Raw genomic sequence first — 14,738 nt, 5'->3', positions numbered from 1 at the left:
ACCTTTCACGCTCTTTTGAAGGGTCCCTATAACTAATGTCTAACTTCACCTTTTTCTAGGCAAGTTCCATGGCCCCTTTCCACTGGTTGTGGTGCCTTGTATGTGAAAGGCGTCGTGGAATTAAAAAGCTACAACTTTTTCTGTGATTTTCTTTTAAACTCTATTTTTCAACTTTCCAACTTTCGGGGTCTTACAACCCCTTTTTATCATTTCATATAGTGGTACTTAATTTACTTCCAAGTTCTAGTGTAAGTTGCATGAAAAGTTGGGAAGTCTACTCACTTTCAGCATGAACTTTTATCCACAGGCCAACGGACAGTTGGAGAGGACAATTCAGGGTTTGGAGGACATACTGAGAGCAAGTATGAATGACTTTGAGGTTTATTAGGATTAGTACTTACACTTATATTAGTTCTCTTACAATAATAGTTATCACTCCAACATTGATATGGCACCATTTGAGGCATTCTATGGGAGGGGATGCAGATCGGTCATGGGATGATTTGAGGCTGGTGATGTGAGACCATTGAGAGTTCACTTGGTGAGGGAAACTTTGGAAAAGGTAAGGTGTATTGAAGCCAAGCTTTTGGAATCCCAAAGCAAACAAAAAAGGTATGCAGATCACAAGGTAAGAGAAATGACATTCAAGTAGGTAAATAAGTTTTATTGAAGATGTCACTTACAAAAGAGGTCATGAGGTTTGGAAAAAGGGTAAGCTCAGCCCTCGTTATATTGGTCCATCTGAGGTTCTTAACTCTGTGGGGCTAGTAGCGTATAGACTAGCTTTTTTGCCTAGCTTGTCTGGGTCCATCCACTATTTCATGTGTCCATGTTAAAGAGGTACCACGGTGATAGATATGACATTATCAAGTAGGATGCGATATTTTGGACAAGGATCTTCAGTACAAAGAGGAGACAATTGTAATTCTCGATTGGGATGTTTGGAGATTGAAGACTAAGGAGATTAGATTGGTAAAGGTCTAATGAAAACATTATTCAGTTGAGGAATCCATTTTGTAAAATGAGAAGGGCATGTGGGACAAGTACCCTTACTTGTTTTTGGATTTAATTACTAATATTTTTCTGACTTACCTAACATTTTGTGTTTGATAGCTCGGGGATGAGCAATGGGTAAATTGGTACTTATTGTAATGACCTCTTCCAATTATGAGAATTCTAATGGTGAATAGACTTGGGATGGAAAAAATTTGGGTAGTGACTTAAAAAGTTTAGGCTAGGCCAGTCTCAGATGAAATCTGAGTAAGGTGAGGTCTAGAAAAATCTGGAAAGGGTTCGGGATAATGTCTAAGCTTGGGTTTGATTTTCTATTAGCTAAGACATTAATTATTGTATAGGGCCTTTCAAAATTGAATTTGGGTGAGTATAACTCCCGATATCAAACTTGGCGTGACTAGGTTAGTTTGGAACGTCAAGGTTTAAAGGTGTTTTGCGATATGGAATATTTTGGAGAGAATTTATAATTTCTGTCTCGTGTAATATGCTATAGTAGGTGTCACACCGCTATAGTGGGAAAATTAATTCCTGCTATAGCTTGTGGTCTCGCTATGGCAGCACCGTTATAGCTAGGTAAGTCGGGATTTAGTGCAGAAAATCCCAAAATGATCATTATTTGGCTAACTCATTTTGGGTAATTGCAGAGGCAATTTAGGGCAAAAACCACTAGTTTTCCATCATTTTCTTCTGTAAAGGTAAGCTAATTACTCTCCGAAGCTCGTATTTAATTCTTAGACCCAGAATCTATGGTGGTTATTTAGGGGAGGGTTTCTTGACTTGAATTAGTTGAAGAAAGCCCTAGATTGGGTGGGATGATCATGAAATTGGTCAAGGGTTAGGATTTGAGTATAATTTTTATTTTTTAGGCTTTTCTTAATTGATTTTAGTGTTATTATTATTTTTTAGACCAAGAACGAGCCAGGGCATTGAAAAGAGAAAAATCTCAAGTACTTTGGAGTTTCCAATGCTTGTTTCAAGGTTGATGATGGTTATTGTTTTCCAATGTATGTAATGTTTATTTGTTAACTACTTGTTATTGTCATTTGTACAAGGCATGTGGAGTAAACATAAATGCCAAGTATGAAATGACATCATGTTGATAATCTCATGCAATGAAGGTTGTTGTTTAGTTGTATTTAAAAGGGTATTTGTTGCCACCAAAGCACACGCAAGTGTACGCGGTCTCATAAATAGTAAAGTGACTATTTTAATAGCCGGATTGTCGAACCCAAAGGACTTTAATTAGGCTTTTAATCGCTTTTCAATGAACTAAATTAAATATGTGTTGTAAAGAGTTGAGCTATTTTCTACTTAAATTTCAAACAATCGTAAAAGCTACTACTAAAGATGATTCAAATATTTCACTGGAGATTTAATCAGGTTAAAATGAATTCCAGGGTTTTAGCGTTTCTAGATGTTAGGCATAATATTCCTTACTTTGGTATCCAATAGGTCATTAGATTACTGATTCATAGAGTTGATATTACAATCATGGTGTTCCGACCTTTAATTGCCTACCTTTGTTGATAGCCTAACTACATCGTTGAATGGAGATAGGTGTGAACAAACAAATATGCATTAATGTTATCATCATGTTTAGTAACCAAACATGGCGTATAGGTATGTGTCATGGGGATCCTATACACGAATCATTCTAGTTAGCCCTAGAACAAACATATTCCCTACTGTCCATGTTCTATATCCTATCCGTCTTCCGAGTTCAAGATAGACAACAAATTTATTCTAACGTTGGTTAGACATTAAAATATTAAAATCAAGACTACAAGAGTAATCATGAACAACAACCCATTATCAACCAAAGAGGAGTAATACTGACCATAATCTTGTAGCTACAGCCATAGAATGGGGAAACTTAACTACTCATAGTTTGAATTACAATCTCAAAGCAATTAATAAACACTCAAAGAGTAGTTAATAAGAAAGAGAATGAGAAAATTAACCCTAAAGTCATTATCTCATTGTTCCCACTCGTATTCTCTGAATAAAAGACTTAATAATAAAAAAATTACAAGTGTGCTATTTATAGTCTCGAAAATTGTGAAAAGCCATAACTAACACTAAAATCCGAATGTGGACTTATTTTCTTCCTTCACAGTTTTGAAATCCTCAGCTTTGTTAGTGAAATTACACTCTCCATGAACTAAATCTACATTGTGGACCTGGCGTAGAATCAAATGGTTGAGTGAAGAATTCCATTAAATTCAGTCTTCACTCCTAGATCATCAGTGCAATGCGGAGTTGTTCCCTGCCAGTACAAATTCTACAATTTTGCTTCCCAACTTCGCTCTTAAGCTTCTACTTTCCATCGCATGCCTTGGTAATGCCCTTTTAAGGTTCATTCCTCCATTGTTAGCCTGAAAGTATCTAATCACATTAGTGTCACGATCCAAGCTAGACCCTAGGTGCGACACGATGATTAGAATTGCGAAAGACCACAACTAAGCCTCTTAACATATCATTATAGATAATACATAAGGTAAATAAGAAAAATAAGCTAAAGCATCGACATGGAAGCATAGTCTCAAAATACGGAATGAAAGACAACATAGAGTCGTAACATCCAACATACCTCTACTACTAGATGGGGGCATAAGACAAGCTCCTAGCTCATCCATGTCAATATAAGAGAAGTGAGAGAGTCATATGACACAATAAAAATAAAGTGTCTTGTCCTCGAAGCATGAGGACTCACCAACAATGAAAGTATACAAGCTCAATTGTACTCACGAATAGAGGGTGTGTAATAATCGTCGGACCCTACATTATGATACAATGTAGGCACAAGTATGCGTTAGTATAGGAGAAGTATGCATGGAAAATAATCAATATGAAACATGGGATGCAAGACCAATATCTTAAAACATGCTTAAAACCATAAAAAAATTAAAACATTTAACTTATTAGTCAATGCATCAAAACATCATCATTGTGAGAACTTATAACTTTTCTTTAATTAGTGTAGGATATGACCTTAACCGACACTTCAGACAATGAGATCTATTACATGGAATCCGATGATCCCCACTTCGAGAAGAAGGAGACTACCTTGCCAGGGTATAATTTGTCATGGTACTCTCTTTAACTAGGCTATATGTGGATCCACTATCTTTACCATATTGGCATCTTTAGACCTACGCGGACAACGCAGTTAGGGACTAAAGGTTGTTACTAGGATTCCCTTGGGTAGTTACAATGACTACCAAATCGAACCCCACCTTAACGTTCTCTCGGTGCTAACTTTTTATCCCAACGGAACTTTCATGAAAACATAGTCATTAACATCATTAAGAAATATTATAATATATATCAATGCATCTCTATAAAGATAACATAAGAGAGGCTCATCTATTATCATCATAGTAAAATCATAAGAATAGCTGATTAACTAGCTTGATTCATAAAGAATCCATGAATTGGTAAGAATTATCATCATCACCCCTTTTAACATGATTGTGCAAGAATTTTCCTTATTGCACCATCATTTCTTTGCTTATAGCATCATTGAAAATCATTCATAACTTTCTTTACTTGGAGCATCTTTGAACATTATTCATAAAACTTTGATTTAAATAACTTTAAAATCATGATCATAACTCATAAATCATGCTTGAAACTAGCATATAACATAGGTCATTAAAATTCATCTTTAAATCATGCAATGTTATGTTAAAATTGTATAATTATGCTAGTGGCATTGAAATCTATCATAATTAAGATACCCAATGCATAATCATAAAATTAGGGCTTTTGGAAGAAGAAATCATAAGAGAATGTTAGAGAAAAATTGGGATTCCATAGGTGAAAGGGACCAAGGATGAACTCCCATATCCCTTAACCTTTAGAAGTCCTAAATTGTAGACAATTGGAACCTTGATCTTGAAGAAACCCTTAGAATTTACTTGAGGATGAAGGAGAATTGGAGAGCACACTTTTAGAGAGAAGATTTTTTATTTAGAGAGTTAGGGTGACAATGATAGGGTTAGGAGGGATTAGGGTAGTTAATAGGTTAGGATATAGTCCCAAAAACTGTCCACATCCATTAATGAAAACATAGATAATAACCAAAATACCCCCAACTTAAAACTAAATTGCACCTGCACGGGGGACCCACCATGGTCTGTGACCCTTACCACGAGTCGTGGTGGTTATTGTGGTCATTGACTTAAAGTTTATAAAGTTGGGTTTCTGAAGGTTGACCTTTATGAAAGTCACCAGAGCACGTGGTGTCTACCTCAGCTCGTGGTTCCTTCCGTGGTAGGCGCCCTGAGCAGGGACAAGGGGAGTTGGACTTCATGGACCACACCACGGCTCGTGGTACACATCTGTGATCCCTCCTCAACTTTCCCTTTTTTAACTGGTGACCTTCACGAATCCCCTCTATGGCTTGTAGTGAGCACTATGGGCTATGAAGGGCCTCGTGAAGAGTCACTTGATGCCAAAAGCTAAGATTTTCTAGAGAAACTTCTTTCAAACCTCATTTTTCGATTTTTCAACTTCTGGGGTCTTACAACCCGTTAGCTCAAGAACATATAAATGACTCTTGAAATGTAATAAACTTAGGGAATTTATTCTCAAACTAGGCTACAAAAATTGGTTGTGATTGCTATTGGGAGCATAATTATGTCCAAGATCACCACCCCACACTTATAGTTTTGTTCATCCTCGAACAAATTCTCATACTCATGCATGCAACACTGAACAACATGTACATAAGGAAGTAATTCATCCATAACTAGTTACATAAAAAGCTCACATCAAAACAAGCATGTTCGACTTTCCCCACAAAAATGACTAATCCAACACAACTTAACCTCAAGAGTTGACTCTATAATGCAACAAACTTATGTTAATTGCTCGGTCAAGAATCATGCAAAAATTACCACTCCTTTAATGAACATGTGCCCTCACCATAAAGAATTTACCCATATTCACTCATAAATATATCAATTTGAACAGCAATGGGTATTAAAGACGAGGTTCGCTCACCCTCACAAATGAATTCACATGTTACTCGAGATGACCATATGTTGCCCTTAGTGCAATGCACCACTAATTTAAGGAGGTTAAGAGTTAAGGATCACTTAGCAATTTTCGAATTGTAATGTAGACTAGGAAACAGGTAGGTGCTATTTTTGGATATGCATAGTGGCTATGTTTCCAAGCGTTTTATACACTACATTTAACAACTTCACACACATTCTCAACAACCTCATTTATACCCTTTTTTTCTTCTTAGTTCATCCCTTTCTTTTTAAGCACTTAAACATTTTTTTAGGGAGTTTTCTCTTTTCATTTTCTCCTTTTTTTTCAAAACAACGAGGTTTTATTCTTTTTGTACTCCCTAACAACAGTTCTTTTAGTTATCGAGCACCAATGACTATCACTTTAGGGAACAAGATTGTATCCTTTCCTATTCTTTCACTCTCCTTTTTTTAAAGAACTTAGGCTCTTTTGATCGAATTCACGATCTCAAGAAAGAATGGGAACAAGCTTTATACAAGGCTACCAAAATAACAAGTCAAAGGCTCAAAGGGGGTAACTATGGATATATATCTTGGTGGTACAACAAAGTGGTATATTAAACGAGGCTACCAAAGAAATGCCTAGATCACTTCCTAAACTCTAAACTCCTTATTTCTCTTTACACACACAATGAAAAAGTTCTATCAATCAAGACACAACATGGAATATAAACCCAACCTAACACACATGGCACATGACCAATTCAAGAATGGAAACTATTATGAACTTTCAACCAAACAATCACATAAATTAAATATTAAGCATGCACACTTTGAGTCTAACAAAAGAGCTTAGGTGTATAGAACTAGTCATTCCATTTTATCTTATGCTTTTTACAATTCAACAAGATTTAACAAACCTAAGCACTCAACAATATATTTATTAAACAATGTTCTTCCTACATGACAATTTTGAACAATTTATCAACCAAAAATCAAGAATTTAGGTGGAAATTTTTGGCCCTCTCATTCTAATTTCATGAAATTTCGGCAAAAAGAGAGAAAATAAAGTAGAGAGAAAAACACCTTGATTGCTTTAGATGAATAAATCTCAAAGAATACTTGTTGAAATCCAAAGGTGCGACGAGGATTTGAGGGGAGAAGAATAGTGTTAAGGCGTTAGGGAGAGGGAAAATCGTGACTTTTGGTGAGGGGAAATAAGGGCATGGGCGAACTTGGGAATAAAAAGGGGAACGGGTATGTGTCGTTGAAGAAAAATAGGATTAAAACCCAAAATTTTAATGAAAAATAGGATTGACATCGCGGACTCAACTGTTGAGCGGGCTAAAAATAGAAATAAGAGGGCGCATCTTTCTTGCGTAGCTCTACTACGCGAAGACTTCACATAACTTACTTAAAACTTGAAAATCATAAAAAAATTTAGAAAGACTCACCTGGGCCTATTTGTGCTTGGAGAGAGCGAGTTAGCGACGTTCTCCTGTCGCGGACTCCACTGTTAGGCTCTAGTTCTTCTATTTTTTTGTGTGTTCTGTTTTCAACTAAAACTCAACCGAAGACTAATTTTACTAGAAAAACACAATACAAATGCAATCTATCCTAGAACAAAAAATTCAAAATTAAAATCCTAAGTAATACACTAAATCATGGGTTGCCTTCCGTGTAGCACCTGATTTAATATCGCGGCACGACCCAGATCCTTCCTCACTCATTCTCCAACTCCAATGCTTCTTCCTCATGATCAACGTCATTCCTAAAATAGTGTTTGAGTGTTTTTCCCATTGACCACAAATGTTGTTGTTTTCGTTGCATTCCACAACTTAACCACTCCATGTGATATCATTCTTACCACTTCAAAGGGCCCGCTCCACTTAGACCTCAACTTTCCTGGAAAGTTTCTCTATCAAGAATTAGAGAGAAGTATCTTTTTCCTCGATTTGAATGTGCGAGTGACAATGTGCTTATCATGCCATCTCTTGGTCTTTTCCTAGTAGAGTTTGGTATTCTCATAGGCATGTGGCCTAAACTCCTCCAGCTCATACAGATAATCCATTCGCTTCCTGCCTACTAGCTATGGATCTAGATTCAACTTCTTTATGGCCCAGTAGGCTTGATGCTCTAGTTCAACTAGCAAGTGGCAGACATTTTCAAACACCATGTGGTACGGCGAGGTTTCAATAGGTGTCTTATATGCAGTGCTATAAGCCCAAAGTGCCTCATCTAGCTTAATGGACCAATCCTTCATTGTTGCGTTCACCGACTTCTGCAAGATTTGCTTCACCTCTCTATTGGATACTTCAATCTGTCCATTGGTCTAAGGGTGGTCCGCTATAGCCACCTTATGCTACAGTACAAACTTAGCCTGAAGAAATGCTTACCTCTATCACTGATAATAGCTCTAGCAGTTCCAAACCTGGTGAAGATATTCTTCTTCAAATATTTTCTCACCACTTTTGCATCATTGGTGGGAAGAGCGACGAACTCAACTCACTTGGATGCGTAGTCTTCTACAATCAGGATGTATTGGTTACCATAAGAGGGTGGGAAAGGACTCATGAAGTCCATGCCCCACTTATCAAAGATCTCGACTGCTAGGATATTATTCAATGGCATGTCATGCCCTTTCGATATCGCTCCCATCCATTGACACTAATCTTAGCTCTTGACATACCCTGCAACATCTTTAAACAATATAGGCCAAAATAAAATAGACTGAAGTACCTTGTGAGCAGTACGCTCTCCTCCATGATGTCTACCATAAGATAATGAATATAAACTATGTAGCACTTGGTGCAACTCAACTTTGGGCACACATCTTCAGATCATCATGTCAACACCCTGTTTGAATAACTATGGCTTATCCCATATGTAAAACTTGGCCTCATATATCAAGCTCTTCTTTTGTTGTATAGTTTCGCCTAGTGGGAAGACTCCACTTACTAAATAGTTGACAATATCTGCATACCAAGGCAACTCAGTCACCTCCAAAGATAACAGTTGCTCATTTGGGAACTCTTATTTGATCTACATTTGTTTACTAACATAAGATGAACTGTCAAGTCTAGACAAATGGTCAGTAATTTGATTCTCATAGCCTTTGCGATTATTGATCTCTATGTCAAAATCTTGTAGTAACAGGATCCATCAAATGATCCCCGGCTTGGTATCTTTCTTGTTAAACAGGTACCTATGAGTTGCATGGTCAATATAAACAACAACCTTAGTACCTACCAGGTATGACCTGAACTTGTTAAATGCATACACTATTGCCAGCATCTTCTTTTCTATGACAGTGTAGTTTGCTTGAGCTAAGTCGAGAGTCTTGCTTGCATAATAGATGGAATGGAACATATTCTTCTTTCTTTGTCTCAAGACTGCTCCCACTGATGTGTCACTGGCATCACACATGAGCTCAAAAGGAAACTCCTACTCTTCTTTTGTTGTATAGTTGCGCTTGGTGGGAAGACTCCACTTACTAAATAGTTGACAATATCTGCACATCAAGGCAACTCAATCACCTCCAAAGATAACAGTTGCTCATTTGGAAACTCTTATTTGATATACATTTATTTACCAATATGAGATGAACTGTCAAGTCTAGACAAATGGTCAGTAATTTGATTCTCATAGCCTTTACGATTCTTGATCTCTATGTCAAAATCTTATAGTAACAGGATCCATCAAATGAGCCTCGGCTTGGTATCTTTCTTGTTAAATAGGTACCTATGAGTTGCATGTTCAGTATAAACAACAACCTTAGTACCTACCAGGTATGACCTGAACATGTCAAATGCATACACTATTGCCAACATCTTCTTTTCTATGACAGTGTAGTTTGCTTGAGCTAAGTCGAGAGTCTTGCTTGCATAATAGATGGAATGGAACATATTCTTCTTTCTTTGTCTCAAGACTGCTCCCACTGATGTGTCACTGGCATCACACATGAACTCAAAAGGAAACTCCTAATTGGGAGTTATCAAGATTGGGGCTTCAGTCATCCTCTTCTTCAAGAGCTCAAATGCCTGCATACAATTACCATTAAAATCTAACTTTAACTCATTTTCTAGAAGGATGAACATGGGTCTAGCAATCTTTGAGAAGTCTTTGATAAATCTCCTTTAAAACCCGACATGTCCAAAGAAACTACGGACACCTTTGACTGAAATCGAAGGAGGTAGTTTCTCAATCACCTCAATATTTTCTCTGTCCACCTCTAGCCCTTGTTTGGATACTTTGTGGCCTAACATAACCCCTTCCTTTACTAGGAAATGGCATTTTTCCCAGTTTAGGACAAGATTGGTCTCTTCACACCTTGCTAAGACCCTGTCCAAGTTTTGGAAACACAACTCAAAGGACTCCCCAAATATTGAGAAGTCATTCATGAAGATCTCTAAAAATATCCTCCACTATATCATCGAAGATCGCCATCACACACATTTGAAAAAATGCAAGAGAATTGCACAATTCGAATGGCATATGTTGGAAAGCATATGTCCCATAAAGACAATTGAAAGTGGTTTTTTCCTATTCTTCAAGAGCAATAGTGATTTGGTTATATCCCGAATATCTATCCAGGAAGTAGTACTCTTGCCCAGCCAACCTATCTAGCATCTGATCAATAAAGGGCACTGGGTAGTGGTCTTTCCTTGTCGCATCATTCAGCTTGCGATAGTCCATGCATATGCGTCATCCAGTGACTGTTCTGGTGGGGATCAACTCATTTTTGTCATTGGTGATCACATTCATCCCACCCTTTTTAGTCACACACTAAACTGGACTTACTCACTTTCTATCTAAAATGGGGTATAAGATGCCTACATCCAACCACGTGATTACTTCCTTTCTGACCACATCTTTCATCACAGCATTCAATATATATTGTGGTTGTGCAACTGGCTTATGCCCTTCTTCCATGAAGATCATATGCATACCCAAAGCTGGGCTAATCCTATATAGATCAGGCCTTTCTCATCCTATGGCTTTCCTTTACCTTTTGAGCACCTCTAGAGCTGTTATAACCTGCACTTGAGACAAAGAAGAAGAAAGAATTACAGGTACAATATTATTGTCACCCAAAAAGACATACCTATGGTAGAATGGAAGAGATTTCAACTCCAATATAAGAGCTTCCTCAATTGATGATTTGGGTGAACGACCAACACTCTATCCAATATCTCCACGTGCTTCTTAAACATACTTACATTTGGAATGTCTAACACAGTAGCCAATTCCTTTGCTTCAACATCACGTTTAATATATTGACTCAATAACACTCTCTCCAAAAGGTCTTTTGCTAACACACATTGCGCTGCCATTTCTTCATCAATCACAATTATTATAGATAGCTCCCCATAAACGGCAGGCAACTTTAATGATTGATAAACATCAAACACCTCCACCTTATCATGTTCCCTCATAGTTAACTTCTGATAGCTACATTAATCAATGCCCCTCCTATTGACAATAATCCCAAGATGAAATGAACCTCTGGGTCAGGCTTAAAGTCTAGAAAAACAAAGTCCACAGAAAAGATAAAAGATCCCACTTAGACTAGAACATTCTTAACTATACCATATGGCATAGCCACAGAGCAATCAACTAATTGCAACAAAATTATGGCAGACTTAGGGTCTCCTAAACCCAATTTCTTAAGCATAGATCTGGGAAACAAGTTGATACTTGCACAAAAATCATAGAGCCCTCTACCATTGCTATACTTACAAATAGCTATCTACACTATGAAACTCATAGGATCTTTCTGCTTGGCTGGGAGCTTAAACTTGTTCAAAATTCTCGAACTGCACTCCTTATGAGTGCCACTATCTCATACTCTGCCAACTTTCTCTTGTTGGCCACGATATCCTTGACATATTTGGCATACTTTGGGATACCCTACAAAACATCAATCATAGGTAAGTTAATATCTACCTATTTCAGCAAGTCGATGGACTTCTCAAAGCACTCTTCCTCCTTCTTCTTTTTGAACTTTTGTGGGAATGGAGGAGGTGGTTTTGCTTTTGGTTCTATGTCAGCTCTTAGCAAGCTAGATTCACCTTTCTCAACAACATTTTCTTTGGGTTTTGAATCAACAACTTTGTTTTGAGGAGCCAACTTAGATAATGGACGATCGTTATAGGTACTCACAACATTCACCTGCTTGGGATTTGGGTTAGTGTTACCTAGAAAACCGTCTTACTAGCAAGAGTTCTGAGTATTAGCTAATTTCCCAACCTACTTCTCTAAGGTCAATTCTTACACAATCATGTTAAAATAGGTGATAAGGACAATTCTCACCAATTCATGGATTCTTGATGAATTAAGCTAGTTAATCAGCTATTCTTATGATTTTACTATGATGGTGATAGATGAGCTACTCTTATGTTATCTTTATAAAAATTGATTGATATGTATTATTATCTTTCATTGTGATGTTAATTACTATGTTTTCATGAAAGTTCCTTTTAGATAGTGATTTAGCACCGAGAGAACTTTAATGTGGGGTTTGGTTTGGTAGCCATTATAGTTACCCTAGGGAATTCTAGTAGTAACCTTTAGTCCCTAAGTACATTTCCTACGTAAGTTTAAAGATATCCATATGGAAAAGTTAGTGGATCCACATATAGCATAGTTAAAGATAGTACCTGAATGAAGTATACCCTAGAAAGGTAGACTCCCCCTTCTCGATGTGGAGATCATCGGATTTCATGTAATAGTTTGCATAGTCTTAAGTGTCGGTTAAGGTCCTATCCCACACCAGTTAAAGAAATGTTATGAAGTTCTCATGATGATTATGTTTTGATGCATTGACCAATGAGTTTAATGTTTTAATATTTTCATGGTTTTACTCATGTTTTAAGATATTGGTCTTTTATGCCATGTTTTGTATTGATTATGTCCTATGTTTATTATTCATGCATACTTCTCACATACTTAGTGCATTTCATACACTAATGTATACTTTTTGCCTAGATTATATCATAATGTAGGGTCGTAGCATACAAAACTAATAATACATAAACATCAAACTCATTTAACATATAAGTCACCACATTTGGAGACTCCTTGAAATCCTGCCTAGTCTAAAGGGCATAGCATCGGTTTTGGCTCTAGCCACCATCAAAACCTATAGTACCACCCTGCTAAATCAGACATCCTGTAGCATGAGTCTAAGCCTAGGGTTAAGCACCACCACTTCAATCCTTCGAATGGTGATCCATCTTACCACACCTATAACATGCCCCATATCCCATGAAGTATTCTCCTCTATCATTTCTCCAACACTTATTGCATGAGGGAATAATTTGCCAACTTGGAGCTTCTCCTTGAATCTTAGGTTTGGCACCTCATACTTATCATACTTTCGAACCGAAGTGTTCGAAATGTTTTAGTTGGAGAACTTTTGGTGAAATTAAGAACAGTCGTCATTGCCCGACTTACCATATGAAAACTCACCATCGTCGGTTCGATCCCTCTTGAACTCCTTTCCAGACATCTCCTTCAACTTCTCTTCTTCTATTGTTCAGCATGTGTCATGATCCTAGAGATGTTCATCTCCCTGATTAGCATGGCAGTCCTATATTCTTTGACCATCAAGTCCGACACATATGAAACAAACTTGCTCATATGATCTTTTGGATCGACAACCATGAATGAGCATATTTTGAAAACTTAGTGAATTTCAAAGCATATTCTTTTACACTCGTGCTTCCTTGACTCAAATTAATGAATTCTTACACCTTGTCTTCCCTCAAATCCAATGGAAAGACACGATCAAAGAAAGAACTCTTGAACTCTTCCCAATCAGTGGGACCATCATCTCTACCCCTTTTACTCTTTCATTGGTCATATCAAACTTGTGCAACTCCCTTAAGTTGATGTGTAGCCAAGTATGCCTTCTCCACTGGACCAATGCCCATGATATCCACAATATTACCAATACCCTCAATGAACATTTGTGAATCCTCATCCACCTTAGAACCATAAAACTATCAAGGGTTGATTTGAGTGAAGTCACGAACTCGGCTAGATGTCATATCCATATTTGGGTTCATGGGAGCTTTAAATTACCTATTAGCTTGAGCAGCAATGGCTTGGTCAAGCACTTATAATGCGGCCCAAAACATTGTATGAGAGACCAGCTCATTCAAAGGGTCATTTTGAGCTTGTTGCTCCTCCTAAGCATTTTTTCTTATGGGGATTGTTTATAGAGGCATGATTATGTCATCGCAAAGACAAGGCGTTAAGAGGGAAAAGCCTTAGAGTTAAACTTTATCACATGATATAAGAATGATGAAATAAGTGAAGTTTTCTAAATGCATCATAGATTCCTATTCATATATATAGTGCACTTTACACCAATGAACAAGACTCCACTTGATGTGGCATGTTAGACTCCCTAGGACACCTTAAACCTTATGTTCTGATACATAGTTTTTCATGAAACAAGTTAGGCCCTAGGTGTGACACAACGATTCGAATCCCTAGGGACTCCAACAAGCCTCATAGCATAAAATACATAAGCATACATAAGGTAAATGATATCATTAAGAATAAATCATAAATACGGAATAAAAGTCTCAACATGAATATCTCGATAAGGGAGAAATCAACTCCGAATGAAAACATGACAACATACACTCCAGGAACATCTAACATGCCTCTACTAGTCTAGAAGGGGTATAGGACAACATCCTAGATCACCAATATAAAAAGTAAAGTCATAAG

This window comes from Solanum dulcamara, chromosome 3 (genome assembly GCF_947179165.1).
Source record: "Solanum dulcamara chromosome 3, daSolDulc1.2, whole genome shotgun sequence".
Classification (NCBI taxonomy): Eukaryota; Viridiplantae; Streptophyta; class Magnoliopsida; order Solanales; family Solanaceae; genus Solanum; species Solanum dulcamara.
This window is presented reverse-complemented; position numbering follows the sequence as displayed.